Source organism: Tamandua tetradactyla, chromosome 23, assembly GCF_023851605.1.
Source record: "Tamandua tetradactyla isolate mTamTet1 chromosome 23, mTamTet1.pri, whole genome shotgun sequence".
Taxonomy (NCBI): Eukaryota; Metazoa; Chordata; class Mammalia; order Pilosa; family Myrmecophagidae; genus Tamandua; species Tamandua tetradactyla.
This window is the reverse complement of record NC_135349.1, coordinates 33,841,893-33,855,114: the sequence shown is the minus strand read 5'-3', so window position 1 is coordinate 33,855,114 and position 13,222 is coordinate 33,841,893. Positions and strand designations below refer to the sequence as shown.

Here is a 13,222-nt window from a genome sequence, read left to right as displayed (position 1 = left end):
GGTGAGTCCAGTGAGGGCGCCCAGCCCACACCACCAGGAGCTGTTTAAATTTCCAGTTCAGAGGTGGTGCCCTTCAGGGGATGACAGCTGCCTGGGAGTGGCCTTGGAGTGGGTGGCTAAAGTTGAAGGAAAGAGAAGGTCACAGGAAAAGCGGAGGAGAGAGGATTCAAATGGCCCTGTTGGGTGCATGGCTGGTCCTGGGAAATCAGCTGTACAGGCCTCTGGAGTGCATCAACTCCCTAAAAATCCCCAACTTGCCCGGAGGGCAATCTGTGCCTTCGGGGGTGTGGTGTGATGGGGGTGCAGTTGTACAAAGGGGTGTATGGTGTGTTTCGTGAGGTGGGGGAGACACGGACACATACACGCGTGGAGGTGTGTGTATGGATTATTCATATACGAGGCGTGTGATGTGGAGCCGGCGAGGATGCAGGAGAGAGTGTGTCTGGGTGGCACACGTGGGGGCATCTGTGCGAACATCTTTGTGGCCTGTGCGGGTATGTGGGTGCCTTGATGTGTGGAGGGTGAAAGGGGGTGCATGTGTGGGGTACCGGGTGTGCATGGATGTAGCATGTGTGTACAAGAGAGTATGCCCGACTGGAGCTTGCTGGAGGTAGGGGGTGGGAGGCTAAGGGTGAAAGAGGGGCCCGAGGGAGCTGGGCGGGGCTGGGGGGGGGGGTGGTCCGAGAGCCTGGTACCACGTCCAAGACCGAGGGCACTAGGACCGCGCCGAGCCGTGGGGGCGGGCAGCACCCAGCAAGCTCCGCCCCCCGAGCGCTCCCGGGGTTTCCCCGCCCCGGCCCGCCTCCGCCGCCTCCCTCCCTCGGCTCCCAGGCCAGACCCGCTCCGCGGCTGCCGCGGTCCCAGCCCCGGCCGCAGCCGCCAGCGCGCATCCTCGCCGACCCCAGACGCCGCCCGAAGCAGGTATGACAGCCAGCCCGGGACGCACGGCTGGGGCATCCTGTCCCAAGTGCCACGTCCCTGGGCCCCGCGCCTTCCCGCTGCTCAGCCCCGGCTCGGAACTCCCGCCGGCTCCCTCGGGAGTCCCTGCCTCAGTGCTTGGGTGCTGGGCGGCTGCGTCGCGCGTCTGGAATTGCCGGGACCCGGCGTTGGCCCTGGACAGACTGGGGGAGAGGCGGGAGGCCTGTGAGGGCGAGAGGGGCTCCCGCCGTGCAAGTGGGGAGCGACCCGGCGAGGATCCTGTGAGTTTCCGGACGGCAGAGAGGGGGCGGCGTGAAAGAATGTTCAAGGTGATGACAGCGGCGAGACTTGAGAGCGCAAGCTAGGTGCTAGGCGCTGTGAGGCGTAACGCTTTACTGCACCTCTCTGACTTCTCCCGCGCAGCATGACTGTGAGGCGGGGTCTCTTGGTGTGCCCATTTTCCAGAAGAGTAAACCGAGCTGCAGACGGCTGCAGAAGCTGTCCTGAGTCCTGGCGACAGGTTGCTGAGCGCAGGCAGTGTGACCCCAGAGCCTCCCTTTTAGCCTCCTTTGTCAGCCTCCCTCTGGGGAATTTGGGTTTATTCTCTAAGAGTCCCGGCGCCCTTGAGGCAGAGCTGCGGAGGACGCCAGATCCGAACCCCCTTCGGTCTGTCTACCTGAGGATGCTGCTCCGCTATGTTTACATCTCCAGAGGGTCATAGCGGGAGAAGGGAGAAAAGTGGGAATAGACGGTGTGAGGCATGGAGTGAGGACCTTCCCTCTCTATGGAAGGGGAAACCGAGGCACTAAGATTAGGAGGATGCAGAAGAGCTTCCCTGACCACAAGAAGCGCAATAGCTCCCCCCACCCCCACCCCCACCCCCCCCCCACCCCCCCCGGTCCCACCACCATCCCCTGGTACTGGCAGCAGAAGGGCCAAGGCTGGCATTGTCCGCGGGGCCCTGGCCTGAGCGCTCTCGGTAGACCCACCACCAGCCCACCCACCCACCCTGATCCACTGAAACCTGTCATTAATTACATGAGGAATTCATGGACCCCATCACCTAGAAAATGAGAGCATTACAGAGGATACTTTGTAGCCTCCAACTCCCTGCACTCTCTGCTCCCCAGAGGTAACCACCTTCATAACTTGGGGTGTTCCTTCTAGACCTTTCCCTTCACATACAGTCTCTATGCATATATACCCCCACAGAGAATATATAAATGCAGAATATGGTTGTGGGTGGCTGTTTAATAGAAACGATATTATCCATCCATGTCATTCAGCTACTTGTACCATCCCCCTTACCGTTTCCTTGACAGTTGTGTGTTTTGATAATTATACCTCTAGCTTATGTGTTTTAAATGCTGCATAGTGTTCCATCTTGGGCACATCTATTGATGGGCATTTAGATTGTTAAACTTTTTTGGACTGATTTCTATTTCAGCCTCTTCTGTGAGTTGACATCTCTGCCTAAGTAAGATTTCTTATTCTTAACACTAAACTTACTTAATAGGGTATGGATTTGGGGGACAAGGTCCCCCTTTTCCCATTGCACAGTACAATACAAATATATATATATATACACACACACACAGGATACATATGCATGCGTGCACACATATATACACGTGTGCATCCGTGTGCACACAGACCACACATACGCACCCACACATACCTGTATCTTGTCTGTGGCCACAGAACAAATACCACCCCACCCCCCCACACACACTCCTGTATCTTCTAGCCCAAAGGCTTAGAAATGAGCCAGGCCCCAAGCCCTGCCTGTCCAGACCCCAGTAGACAGAGTTCTCGTCAAAGGCCACATCAGGGGTTCTCTCTAGATGTCCCCACTCTCCAGTAGAAGGCAGGAGGGGTCAAGATCAAAGGCTGACAGACTGCAGACTGGGTGTCTAGAATCCTATCGTGACCATAATCTTTCTAGGTCCAGGCTGTGGCTTAAGTAGAACATGTTTGCCTCAGAATGTGCAGCAAAGCCTTTGAGAATTTGGTGGTACGCCTGGTAACAGCAATTTGTTAAAAAGCTGGGGTGGTGACATCAGAGGTGCATCACCATCCCAGCTCCACCACTTCCTCGCTTAGGCAAATTGCCTTCCCTCTCTAAGCCAGTTTTCATGTTAAAGCAGGGATGCCGACTGTTGAGTGGATTCACTGGGATGATGCAAACAAAAGGCCTGGGGCATCGGCAGCACTCAGTAAGCAGGAAGACTTGTCACTACTAGACAGGGAAGACGCAGAGATGGCCCCAGAGGAGGGGATGACACTCAGAGCCACCACTTAGGATATTGTCCACACCCCAAGGGCTAGCCAGAAAGTCCTGAGCACTGGGTAGGAGCAGAGGATGAGATATCTGCTTGCTGAGAACCAAACTGAGCTCTTGTGAGAGTCCAGAAGTGCCACAGCATTTACAAAGGGCCTACTGTGCGCCTGGCCCTGAGCTAAGCTCTACAGACACAGAGGTAAATTGAGCCAAGATCCTGTCCTTGAGATCCAGGACACAGCGGGGCTTATAACGTATGTTTCTGGGCAGCTTTTGTGAAGCCCATGCTCCTTTTAAAATTTTAAATTATTCCCAAGATGTTTTGAAAGTGGGAGATGCCACATAAAATTCCATGTTTCTGGAGCCTCTTGAAAAGAGAAATCAGAAAGGCTGGCAACTCTGGTTCCAGCAATTGGCTAGGCCAGGCTGTGGCTGCCTCCTTAGATGGAAGGGACCCCACCACCACCACCCAGAGCACCCCTCATTCACAAAGAGCTGCATAATATAAAAGTTGCCAGCATGTGCCCAGGGCAGGAAGAGTGGTGGAAATGGGGAGTTTTTGCTTAGTGAGTATGGAGTTTTTGTTAGGGGTGATGAGAAAAGTTTCTGGAATGGTTGGTATTGAGGTAGCACAACATCATGAATGTAATTAATGCCACTAAGTTGTACACTTGAAAGCAGTTTAAAGGGGAATGTTTGTGTTGTATATATGTTACCACAATAAAAATTAAAAAAAAACACACACACACACACAAATTCCACAGCCAGTCTCTACTCCAGCTCTGCCTTGTATTTGCTGTATGGTCTTAGGCAAGTTGTTTAGTCTCTTTGTGACTCCATTTATCTGGGTAAAATGGGGAGAAAATACAACACCTGCCCCAAAAGATATTTCATGCATTAGATGAGTCAGTGCATAAACCTCATAGAAAAGTGTGTGGTGCTTCGTAACCACTAGCTAAGTGTTGGTGATAATGACGATGGTCGCTACCTGGTTCCTATAACAGTGTGATTTGTACTTGAATCACAGTCATGTATAAAATACTGTGGAAACACAGGTGAGGAAGGCAGGAAGGAACATAGCAATTTGAGCCTCTCTGACAAATAAGATGCTGCAATCCTGGATAATTTTTTGCTGAAGGACAGGAAGGGGACAGCATTTCAAAGAAAGAAACAGAGTGGAGAGGGCTTCTGAAGTGGGTTTTGAAGGATGAATAGGCAGGTGTTCTTCTGGGGTCACTGGAGTGAGAAAAGGATTCTACATAGAGGGAGCAACCTTTAAATGGCCTGGAGGTGTGACTAAGTGGAGGATGTTTAAGAAATGACAAGAAGCCCAATCTGGCTTTGTGATAAAGTGAGTAGAGAGAGATTAAGGGAAATTAGTCTAGGGTAATAAAAAAAAAGAATTTGAGGCCATGATAGACCTTGAAGAAGGAAGGAAAGAAAATGAGCATTTCTTAATCACCTACTGTAGCTGATGCTTTTGTAATCACCACCCTGTAGTCCTCAGGATACCCCTAGGAATCAGATTTTGTCATCCCTATTTTACAAATAACCTAAGTGGAAGCTCAGGGTGGGTAAGCCACTTGTCCAAGATCACGTGGTGGGTCAGTGGCAGAGCTGGGGTCAGACCTCAGATCTGATTCTAAACTCTGTGTGTCTTCTCTGAGCCTCAGTTTTCTCATGTGTAAAATGGGGATTGTGCAAATAATACCTCCTGCTGAGGTCTGTTGTGAGGATTTGATGAGAGAACGAATACACAGCCTTAGCATAGTACCTGGCACAGGTTAGGTGCTCCATGAGTCTTAGCATTTATTGCTGTGATTTTGAATGGAATGAGGCATAGTTCCTCCAGGCCTCTGTCAGCCTGAATCACACCACTGTGGCCAAGTAGAGTAGCCCACAGAGTGAATGACCAGGAGTAGTGGGTCTCAAAGTATGGTCCCCAGACTAGCAGTATCAGCCGTATCAGCAGCATCTGGGAACCTGCTAGAAAGGCAAATTCTCAAACCCACCCAGACCTCCTGAAGCAGGGACTCGAGGGGTGGGGCCCAGGAATCTGTATTTTAACAGGCCCTCCAGATGATTCAGATGCATCAGTTTGAGATCCACTGGCTTAGAGAAAGCTTCAAAGAGAGATTCTCTGCAGCCACTGCACCCACCTCACACTAGAAGAGAAGGCGGATGGTGAGAATTCTGTTCTCAGAAAATACCAAAACTGGAGAGTATTTCTTAAGCATGTCCTCCTCAGCCATGGAGGTTGGAAGGAACCATTTCTTCACAGAGAGGAAAGTTACTGAGGGACACAGTAGAGTTCCCTTGGGGTTATTATTCTTTAGAGCTGATTCTCCTTCCTAGTCTGCCTACATTGAGGACCTGGACAAGACTTGACTTACCAGAGTTTTTTCCTAGTGACGGATGCCCCAGGCAGTTGGGGAGCCTCCCCTCAATAAAAACCCTGTTCTTAGAAGCTCCTTTATGTCAGGCAGTCTTTGTGGGCAGTCTCTTCTCCATTGGCCCCATGAAAATTTGTGTCCAGGCACAAGCCCTGAGAAGTAGAGAATGATCCCAAGACTTTGCAAAAAGGAGCATTAAGGAGGCTCCAGATAAGTCCCGGTTGGGGAGGGTCACATCTCAGTGGCCTCCAACCAAGAAGCAAACCCTGTGCAGTCCCCTTCAAAGCAGTAATCAAGAGAGGGAGGCTACAGAGCCTAATGGGTTAGAGACAAGGGCATGCCTTAAAAATAAAGATTGCTAAATCTTCTTATACAAAAATATTTTCTGCTTAACAAAAACAAAACCATAGACCAAGTTGCAAGACATGTCAAACTAGTAAAAATATTTGCAACTCTTATGACAAAGTTAACTTCATGGATAAAGAGCTTTTGTGAATTAGAAGCCAACCACTCCCTTAAAAAAAAAAAAAAAGACACAAAAGATATGATTCTGGTTTGAAGAAGGCTGCCAGGTTCCTAAGCAGTTAGAAATGCTACCCTGGAATCTGCAGCACTCGGTCTTGTGCCCTGGGGGGATTCTTCCCAGTTAGGGGTTGGAGTGTGGCACTGCCACCTGTGAGCCTGCAGACTTCAGGTTTTGCAGCCAAGCAGGAAAAGTTGTACTTTTCTAGAGCCACCCTCTTGAAAGAATCTTGAACCTTAGGAATAAACTGCAGGTGAGACCTGCTAAATGATTTCTTCGTATCACTGGTGGATGGTGGAGTCAAGATTCCAATTGGAGCCATTAAATGCCAAAGCCTTTCCTCTTAAGAAACTGAGAGAAGGTTTTGGTGAGGATATTTCACAGAATCAACAATCAAGGAGGCTGAGCCAAGACCACACATGTACACAAAAGGAAAAGATGTGGAGTGGGCTGCTACCTCCTTGCCTAAATGAAAGTGATGTTGAGTCAAATCCCAAAGGTGAAGCCACAGTACGGAACTTTGGACTTGAAGACAAAGGAGGTCAGGCCACTAGAAAATCAGAAATCTCAGATTTCCCTGCAAATGAACCAAAAATGGAAACAGAGGCAAATGTAAATGCATATATGCAGAGTGTCCTTCTGGAATTTCATTAAATATGTAGAATAAGTTCCAAGAATTGCATTTAAAAAACACTCTGAAAGAAAAGCTCAGGAGGAAAAAAAGAAAACGCTCCAGAAAAGATCAGTTGAACAATGAAGAAGCATTTCATAGTGAACTCCCATCGAATGAAACCCAGGGGATGGAGCTCACTCAGTATTTTGGAGTCTCTAATAAGTTTGACACACACACACCCCTGTAAAAAAGAAAAAAAAATTGGGAAGTCAGAACTTGAAAACCACACAGATCAGGCTGTGTAAGTGGAGTACTGAGAAAGCCAGGGACTTTAGCAACCAGCTAGCTACTCAAGGGCTTGATGTAAAAATTGCCAAAGCTGTCACCCACCACAATTTTGTAAAAATCAAAAAGGCTGCTGAAAATTCACAGGGTCACAAAAAAAAAAAAGGGGAGGCCAGCCGCGGTGGCTCAGCAGGCAGAAGTTTCGCCTACCACGCCGGAGACCCGGGTTCGATTCCCGGTGCCTGCCCATGCAAAAAGAAAATTCACAGGTTATTTGGAAAAAGAAGAAACTTCCATGGGGGTTTGAAGCAAAGAAGAGATGGGAAACCAAAAGCAACATTGGATATTCATAACTTGCCAGAACTCTTCAAGAAATTTCTAGACCTAAGTACTCAGTTTACTGAAAAGACTTTCCTGCTTATGTTAAATGTCAGGAAGTTGATAAAAGAATAATTAAGCACAAAATTTGGGAGTTGATTGTCAAATCTTTTTTTTTTTCCAGTGTTTTTCTAAGGAGTTGATGCTATTGAAGTGCATGAAATGGAGCATTCTGTTATTTATATAAGAAATCTAAGCATACATGCAAGAAAAAATATTAGGAGCTTTATTATTTATTTATGTAACTTAAAGTATAAAATCAATTTTACCTTTTATCCATTTGATATAGCACTACCAAAGAACTCCTTGTACTTTGTTGTAGATAGACAATTTAACTTCACTTATTCTGGAATTTTCGTTTTTAAATTGTTATTTGTTTATAATGGATTAGCTATAAATGTAGAACATCTCAATTGATACTGTTTTTAAAAATGACTTTAATCACTTTATAAAATTTTAAAATGAATTTAATCACTTTATAATGTTCTTGTTATTTTGCAGTAGTTACAGTCTGTGACGTCACATGGACATTGAACCAGAGAATACTAAATCATTGGCCCTAGGAGAAACGCAGGGTTAGGTTCCTGTGAGCCTCTGCTCACAAGATTTTGTGAACTGATCACATAAATGCCATGTGATGCTACTCTCCTTCTCCTCTCTTGATTACTGCTTTGAAGGGGACTAGAGGCAATAAAGTTGTTATTTCACAGTCATATGGTAGAACAATTGATTAATTTTCATGTACATCCTGATAAAATATTCCAATAAAGAAAAGGGCTGTAAAAAATATGTGTGTGCATGTGTGTGTGATATATATATATATATGATTCAGCTGTTCACAGGAAAAAGGAATAATAATTTAATTCAAATAGATGAAAAGATGCTCAACCTCACTTCAAATAAAAGAAATGCAAATTAAAATGACAACAACTCTGTCTTTCATCTGTGGCATTGTTGGGTAATACTCAGTGTAGGTGAAGATGCGAGGAATCAGCTACTACTGCTGAAAGCACAAATTGGTGCAGTCTCTGGGGAGAATTAGGCAAAACTTGTCACTATTTAAAATTCACACACCCTATGACTCTGTCATTTCACCTCCAGGAATTTACCCAATAGATATCTTTGCACATGGACACACCATGTTAAAACAAAGATATTTAGCACTGTGTGTAATAACAAATGATTGGAAACTAAACATACAGCATAAGGGAATCAGCTGAGTCCTGTAAATGCTGAACAGCCACACCAGAGAATACTAGGCAGTCATTAAAAAGAAAGCGTTAGCGCTTTATAAATGTGAAACAATCATCCAGATGCATTATTAAGAGAAGAATACAGTATATAGTATTCAACTGTCTGTGTTGACTAGTGTGTTTTAAAAAGGCACTAGGTAGACACATAAAATCTGGAGGACATACTGGAAGCTGGTGATAATGGTTGCCTCTGGGGTGTCTTGGGTGAGAAGAAAACTTCCTTTTCATTGCATTCGATGTGATACTTTTTAGATGTTTGGGTTTTTGTTTTTTTTTTTTTTTGCACCATATATTTGTGATATTATAGGTATATATTTTAACTACAGAACACCTTCCCCTTATTTAAAACAAGCACAAGATAAATAAAGCAAAATGTCCTTTGACTACCACCCAAATTCTATACTGTGGGTTCTTGTTATTTTGCAGTAGTTACAGTCTGTGACGTCACATGGACATTGAACCAGAGAATACTAAATCACTGGCCCTAGGAGAAATGCAGGGTTAGGTTCCTGTGAGCCTCTGCTCACAAGATTTTGTGAACTGATCAATGTATAAACTTGCTTTTATTTTCCTGGCTGGAAAACCTCAGGAGCACCACCTGATGGGCTCAGTGCAGGGAACTGAAGCAGGGCCTGGTTGCAGCCTCCCCAAACCAGCTTCCCCCACAACTGCAACTGGGGCCTGGCATACCTCCGTGGGTGCCTCCCCTCCTTCTGTGGAGTTTATTGAGTCTCCGATTTAGTCTAAGACTTTGACTCCCCATTGAAACCAGCCCCCTCCCTCCAGAATGGATCGCCTTAGTCATTTCTTGGTGGTTTGTGCCGCCATGAGGAGTAGACTAAAGGCTTTAGCAGGTTCTGTTGTGAGAGAGAACACAAAGAACCCTCTGGGGCTGAGGCTGTGGACACAAAGGCATCCTTTGAAAGAATGTTTTAAAGATTAGGAGGAAAAAATGTGAAATGTTTAGAAGAGTGCCTGGAATGCAGTGAGTACTCATGAATGGAGAGAGAGACACAGATAGAGACACAACAGAGAGAGAGAGTCATAAAGGGAGAGTGACAGAGAACCAGCAGTTGGAGAGGACTAAGACAAAGAGAAAGAGATAAGGAGCAATAAGGAAGAAGAAAGAGACAGGGAGAAAATGACAGAGAGTCACACATAGACAAGAGGAAAGGATGGAAAGGAGCAAATGAGAGAGAGAGAGAGAGAGAGAGAGAGAGCAAGAGACTCTAGTAGAGACTAAGAGAGCCCAGCCTGGAAGAGAATGCCCTAGGCACACCCCACCCCCACCCAAGACAAAGAGGATTTGCATTATTCCAGGGTCCTGGAGGCAGTGTCTGCCTAGTCCCAAAGGTGGAAGATTTGGGAGATTCCTGTTCCCAAAGCTGGAAGCCCAAGGTTTAGGTGTTTAAATCCCCCATACTCCTTAATTCTCTTCTTCAGACAGGCAATCTGTGTAACCCTTAAGAGTTCAGGAATTAGAAAGGCTGGAGTTGGAGCTCAGCTTGGTGTGATTTTGGCAAGCACTTGCCCTCTCTGAGCCCCCAACCCTCTCCTGTTGACCGGAAATAATATTATTTCCCTCGCAGGGACGCCCTGAGGAGTGCAGCATGCTGAGCTTGGTTCCAGGAAGATAGTCAACCCGCAGGCACTGGAGATACACTTGTTACCGCTCTGATGAATTCCCCTGCTTTGAGAAGGGATGAGGGCTGGGCAGTGAGAGCAGCAGAGGCCTGGTCTGAAAAGCCGGAACGCCTTTACCTGTAGCATTGAAGGAGGTTGAAGGGTCAGCATCAGGCCTTGAGTATGCGTGTTAAGGGAGGGCAGATGTTTGCATAGAGAACACACTGGGTGGTTGCACCTTGCTGTTGGAGCTAGGCTGGACCCTCACCCCTCTCTGACCCCTGTGGCACCAGAGGACAGCTTGTGGCCATCCAGGCCAAGAAATGATGGGCCCACTGGGCAGATTCCCTCCCCTGCAGAAGGTGGAACCTGGAGAAGAGGTGGAAAGTACAGCAGGAAGGGCAGACACATTTCCCAGTGTTTGGGTGGAAAGAAAAGGACTGCCTCCTTCTCTAGTACAAAGATGTTTTTCTCTTTGTACTTCAATCAGCAAATATTTAGAAACTGTCTCTTGAGTGCTCCAACCGTAATTTGCAAGAATGTTGAGAATGATTCCAGCTCCTAATAGGTACTAAATGGTTATTTGTTGAATGAGCGGATGATGGACAGATGAGTGCCAGGCATTGGGCTAAGCACTGTAGAAACGGTGGTGAGCAAGCCACATGTCTCAGCCCCCAGGAGACTCCTTGGCCCCACCACTCCCACCCCCTTCCATCATTCCCTCCTCGACTCCCACTGAGGTCCTACCCAACGGCAACTGGGCCCAAGATGAGTGGGGGCATGTTCTTGTTGGCTCTTATGAGCAAGTTGGCTAAAAACTTTTCCCTGAACCTCCCCTTCCACCCTTGCCCTCCCCAGAAGAATATGAGCTGGCCAGGAATTTCCCAGGTTTTGGTGATGGTCCAGGTATACTTCCACACGTGGGTCAGATTGCCCAAAAAAAACATCTCATTCACTCAGGAGGTGCAGCCACTCCATCTGGGAACCATGTTGTTTTGTTTGCCTTACACAAAAGGATAGATTGGCTTCCATTTCTCTTTCAACCTATAGTATCATTCATCACATAAATGCTAATGGCATCCATGTAACTTTCTCCCCTAGAGTAGTAAAAATAATACTAGTAGGCAGTGTTTTTTCAGTATACACTACTTGCCAGGCACAGACAATATTTCATCAAATTCCTTCAGCAATCATAAACAGTATATACAATTAGCCCCATTTTCCACTTAGAGAAACTTTACATTCTTGTTGCATGATTTCATCGTATCCTTGCCACAGTCAGTGAAACAGTTGGTATAGCTGTCTGCATTTTCCAGGGGAAAACAGACTCGAGTTTAAGTAACTCGCCCAAGGTCACACCAATTCAGACCCAAGCGGTCTCCGGAGACCAGTATGCTCCTCCACTCTGCCTCTCCTCAACTTCCTGGTGCCATCTGAGAGCTGAATGTGGAGGAGGAGTGGAAATTTTTGCTCTGTGACATGGCTCTTGGAGCCCACGGTTCACCTGCAGCCAAGTGTAAGGTTTCGGTTTTTCACTCTGCCGGGAACCAACCAGGGTCACCGTGCAGGTGGAGATCCTAATCTCCCCCAACAAAGAGCCAGCAGGCCAGAGCCCAGCTTACAGACACCAGGAGACCTGTGGCTCTGGTTCTTGGGAAGTCAGCTCCTCACCTTTGGGGGCACCTGGCTTCCTCCCATCAGAAGCAGTCTAGGGGGCGAAGAAGTCAGGCTCTGAAAGACTCAGTTCCAAAGCCAGCGGCTGTGTCAACCTGACCTTCCACAAGGCAGATAAATGGTTTGGACCCAGAACCCTGAAAAGCAAAGCTGGATTTCAGAGGTTGGCAGGAAGTGAAGACTCTGCAGGAATCAGGAGGAGCCAAGAGAAAAAGCCACCTTTTTCCCTTTCTTGTCTCTGACCTCGGCCTAGTGTTTGAGGAGAAAGGTGATTATATAATAAACTCGAGAGCAGGAAAGCTCACTCTGGAGTAAGGCTGCAGCTCAGGGAGCCTAGGTGGCCCAATACCTATGAATGTTTTCTACAGAAGGGGCACAGTGATCGATGTTCACCTGAGTTACCTCATTCATGCGTACAATAACCCTATCGAGTAGGTACCACATCACCATCATCATCATCACCCCAATCCCCACTCCCATCATCATTATTTCCTGCATCATCATCATCATTATCATCATCATCACCATCATCACCGTCATCATCATCACCATGATCATTGTGTTGTAAGGAGTGAGGATCTTTGTATCAATAGTCAAACGTGGCAAGGACAATTGACACCAGAGATGTATTGGAGAAAGTTTATTGGTACTCTGCAGGTCCTAGAACAGAGAGGAGCAGCAGGCCTCACAGGGTCACACAGGCTCACCCAGGCAGGTGGGGACCAAAAAGTGACAGTGGTCCTGGGGATTGTGTCTTTATAATATTACCTGGGTGGAGCTGTAGCAGTTGATGAAGCAAGAGTGCAGATTGGGGAGTTTGCATTTGACTTGCACATGGGCTTGAACCCAGGAAGGACATGGGGAGGAGAGGAAGAAGCTGTGTATAAGCAGGTGCCAGGGGTGGTCACTGAGGACCGTCGACAGGGTGTAAGATGCTGAGGCATGGTGACGATGAAAAGGCCCCTTGTGTTACTAACGACCAGGTCAGATAGGACAGTGTGACAGTGTGAAACACTCCTGTTTTATTTTAGTTCACTGCAATCATTATCCCCATCACCATCATCACCATCACCATCATCATCACCACCCCAACCCCATCACCACTAGCAACACTGTTGTCACCCATGTGACTGCCCAGGCCCAAGGCCCAGTCTGCAGATGGGGAAACAGATGCAGAGGACAAAGTGCATCCCCTAAAAAGGTGATTAAAAATTTGGACTCTGAAGTCTGAAAGACCCAGATTATCTTCCTAGCTCGGCCACTTTTTGGCTGTGTGACTTT

The 13,222-nt window shown here is 47.2% G+C and overlaps 1 protein-coding gene and 1 pseudogene across 3 annotated transcripts in view; both read left to right on the top strand.

Annotated features, from left to right (window-relative positions):
* Positions 1-826: 826 nt before the first annotated feature.
* SCNN1B (sodium channel epithelial 1 subunit beta) overlaps positions 827-13,222 on the top strand; it is a 60,560-nt gene continuing 48,164 nt past the window's right edge. For 2 of the 3 annotated variants that reach the window (XM_077141556.1, XM_077141555.1), the window contains exon 1: positions 853-921. The gene's annotated coding sequence lies outside the window, so the exon portion shown is untranslated. Of the gene's footprint in view, positions 922-13,222 lie in introns of all 3 variants that reach the window. The other variant, XM_077141554.1, reaches the window with a different exon arrangement.
* LOC143666760 (protein FAM204A pseudogene) lies at positions 6,259-7,366 on the top strand (annotated as a pseudogene).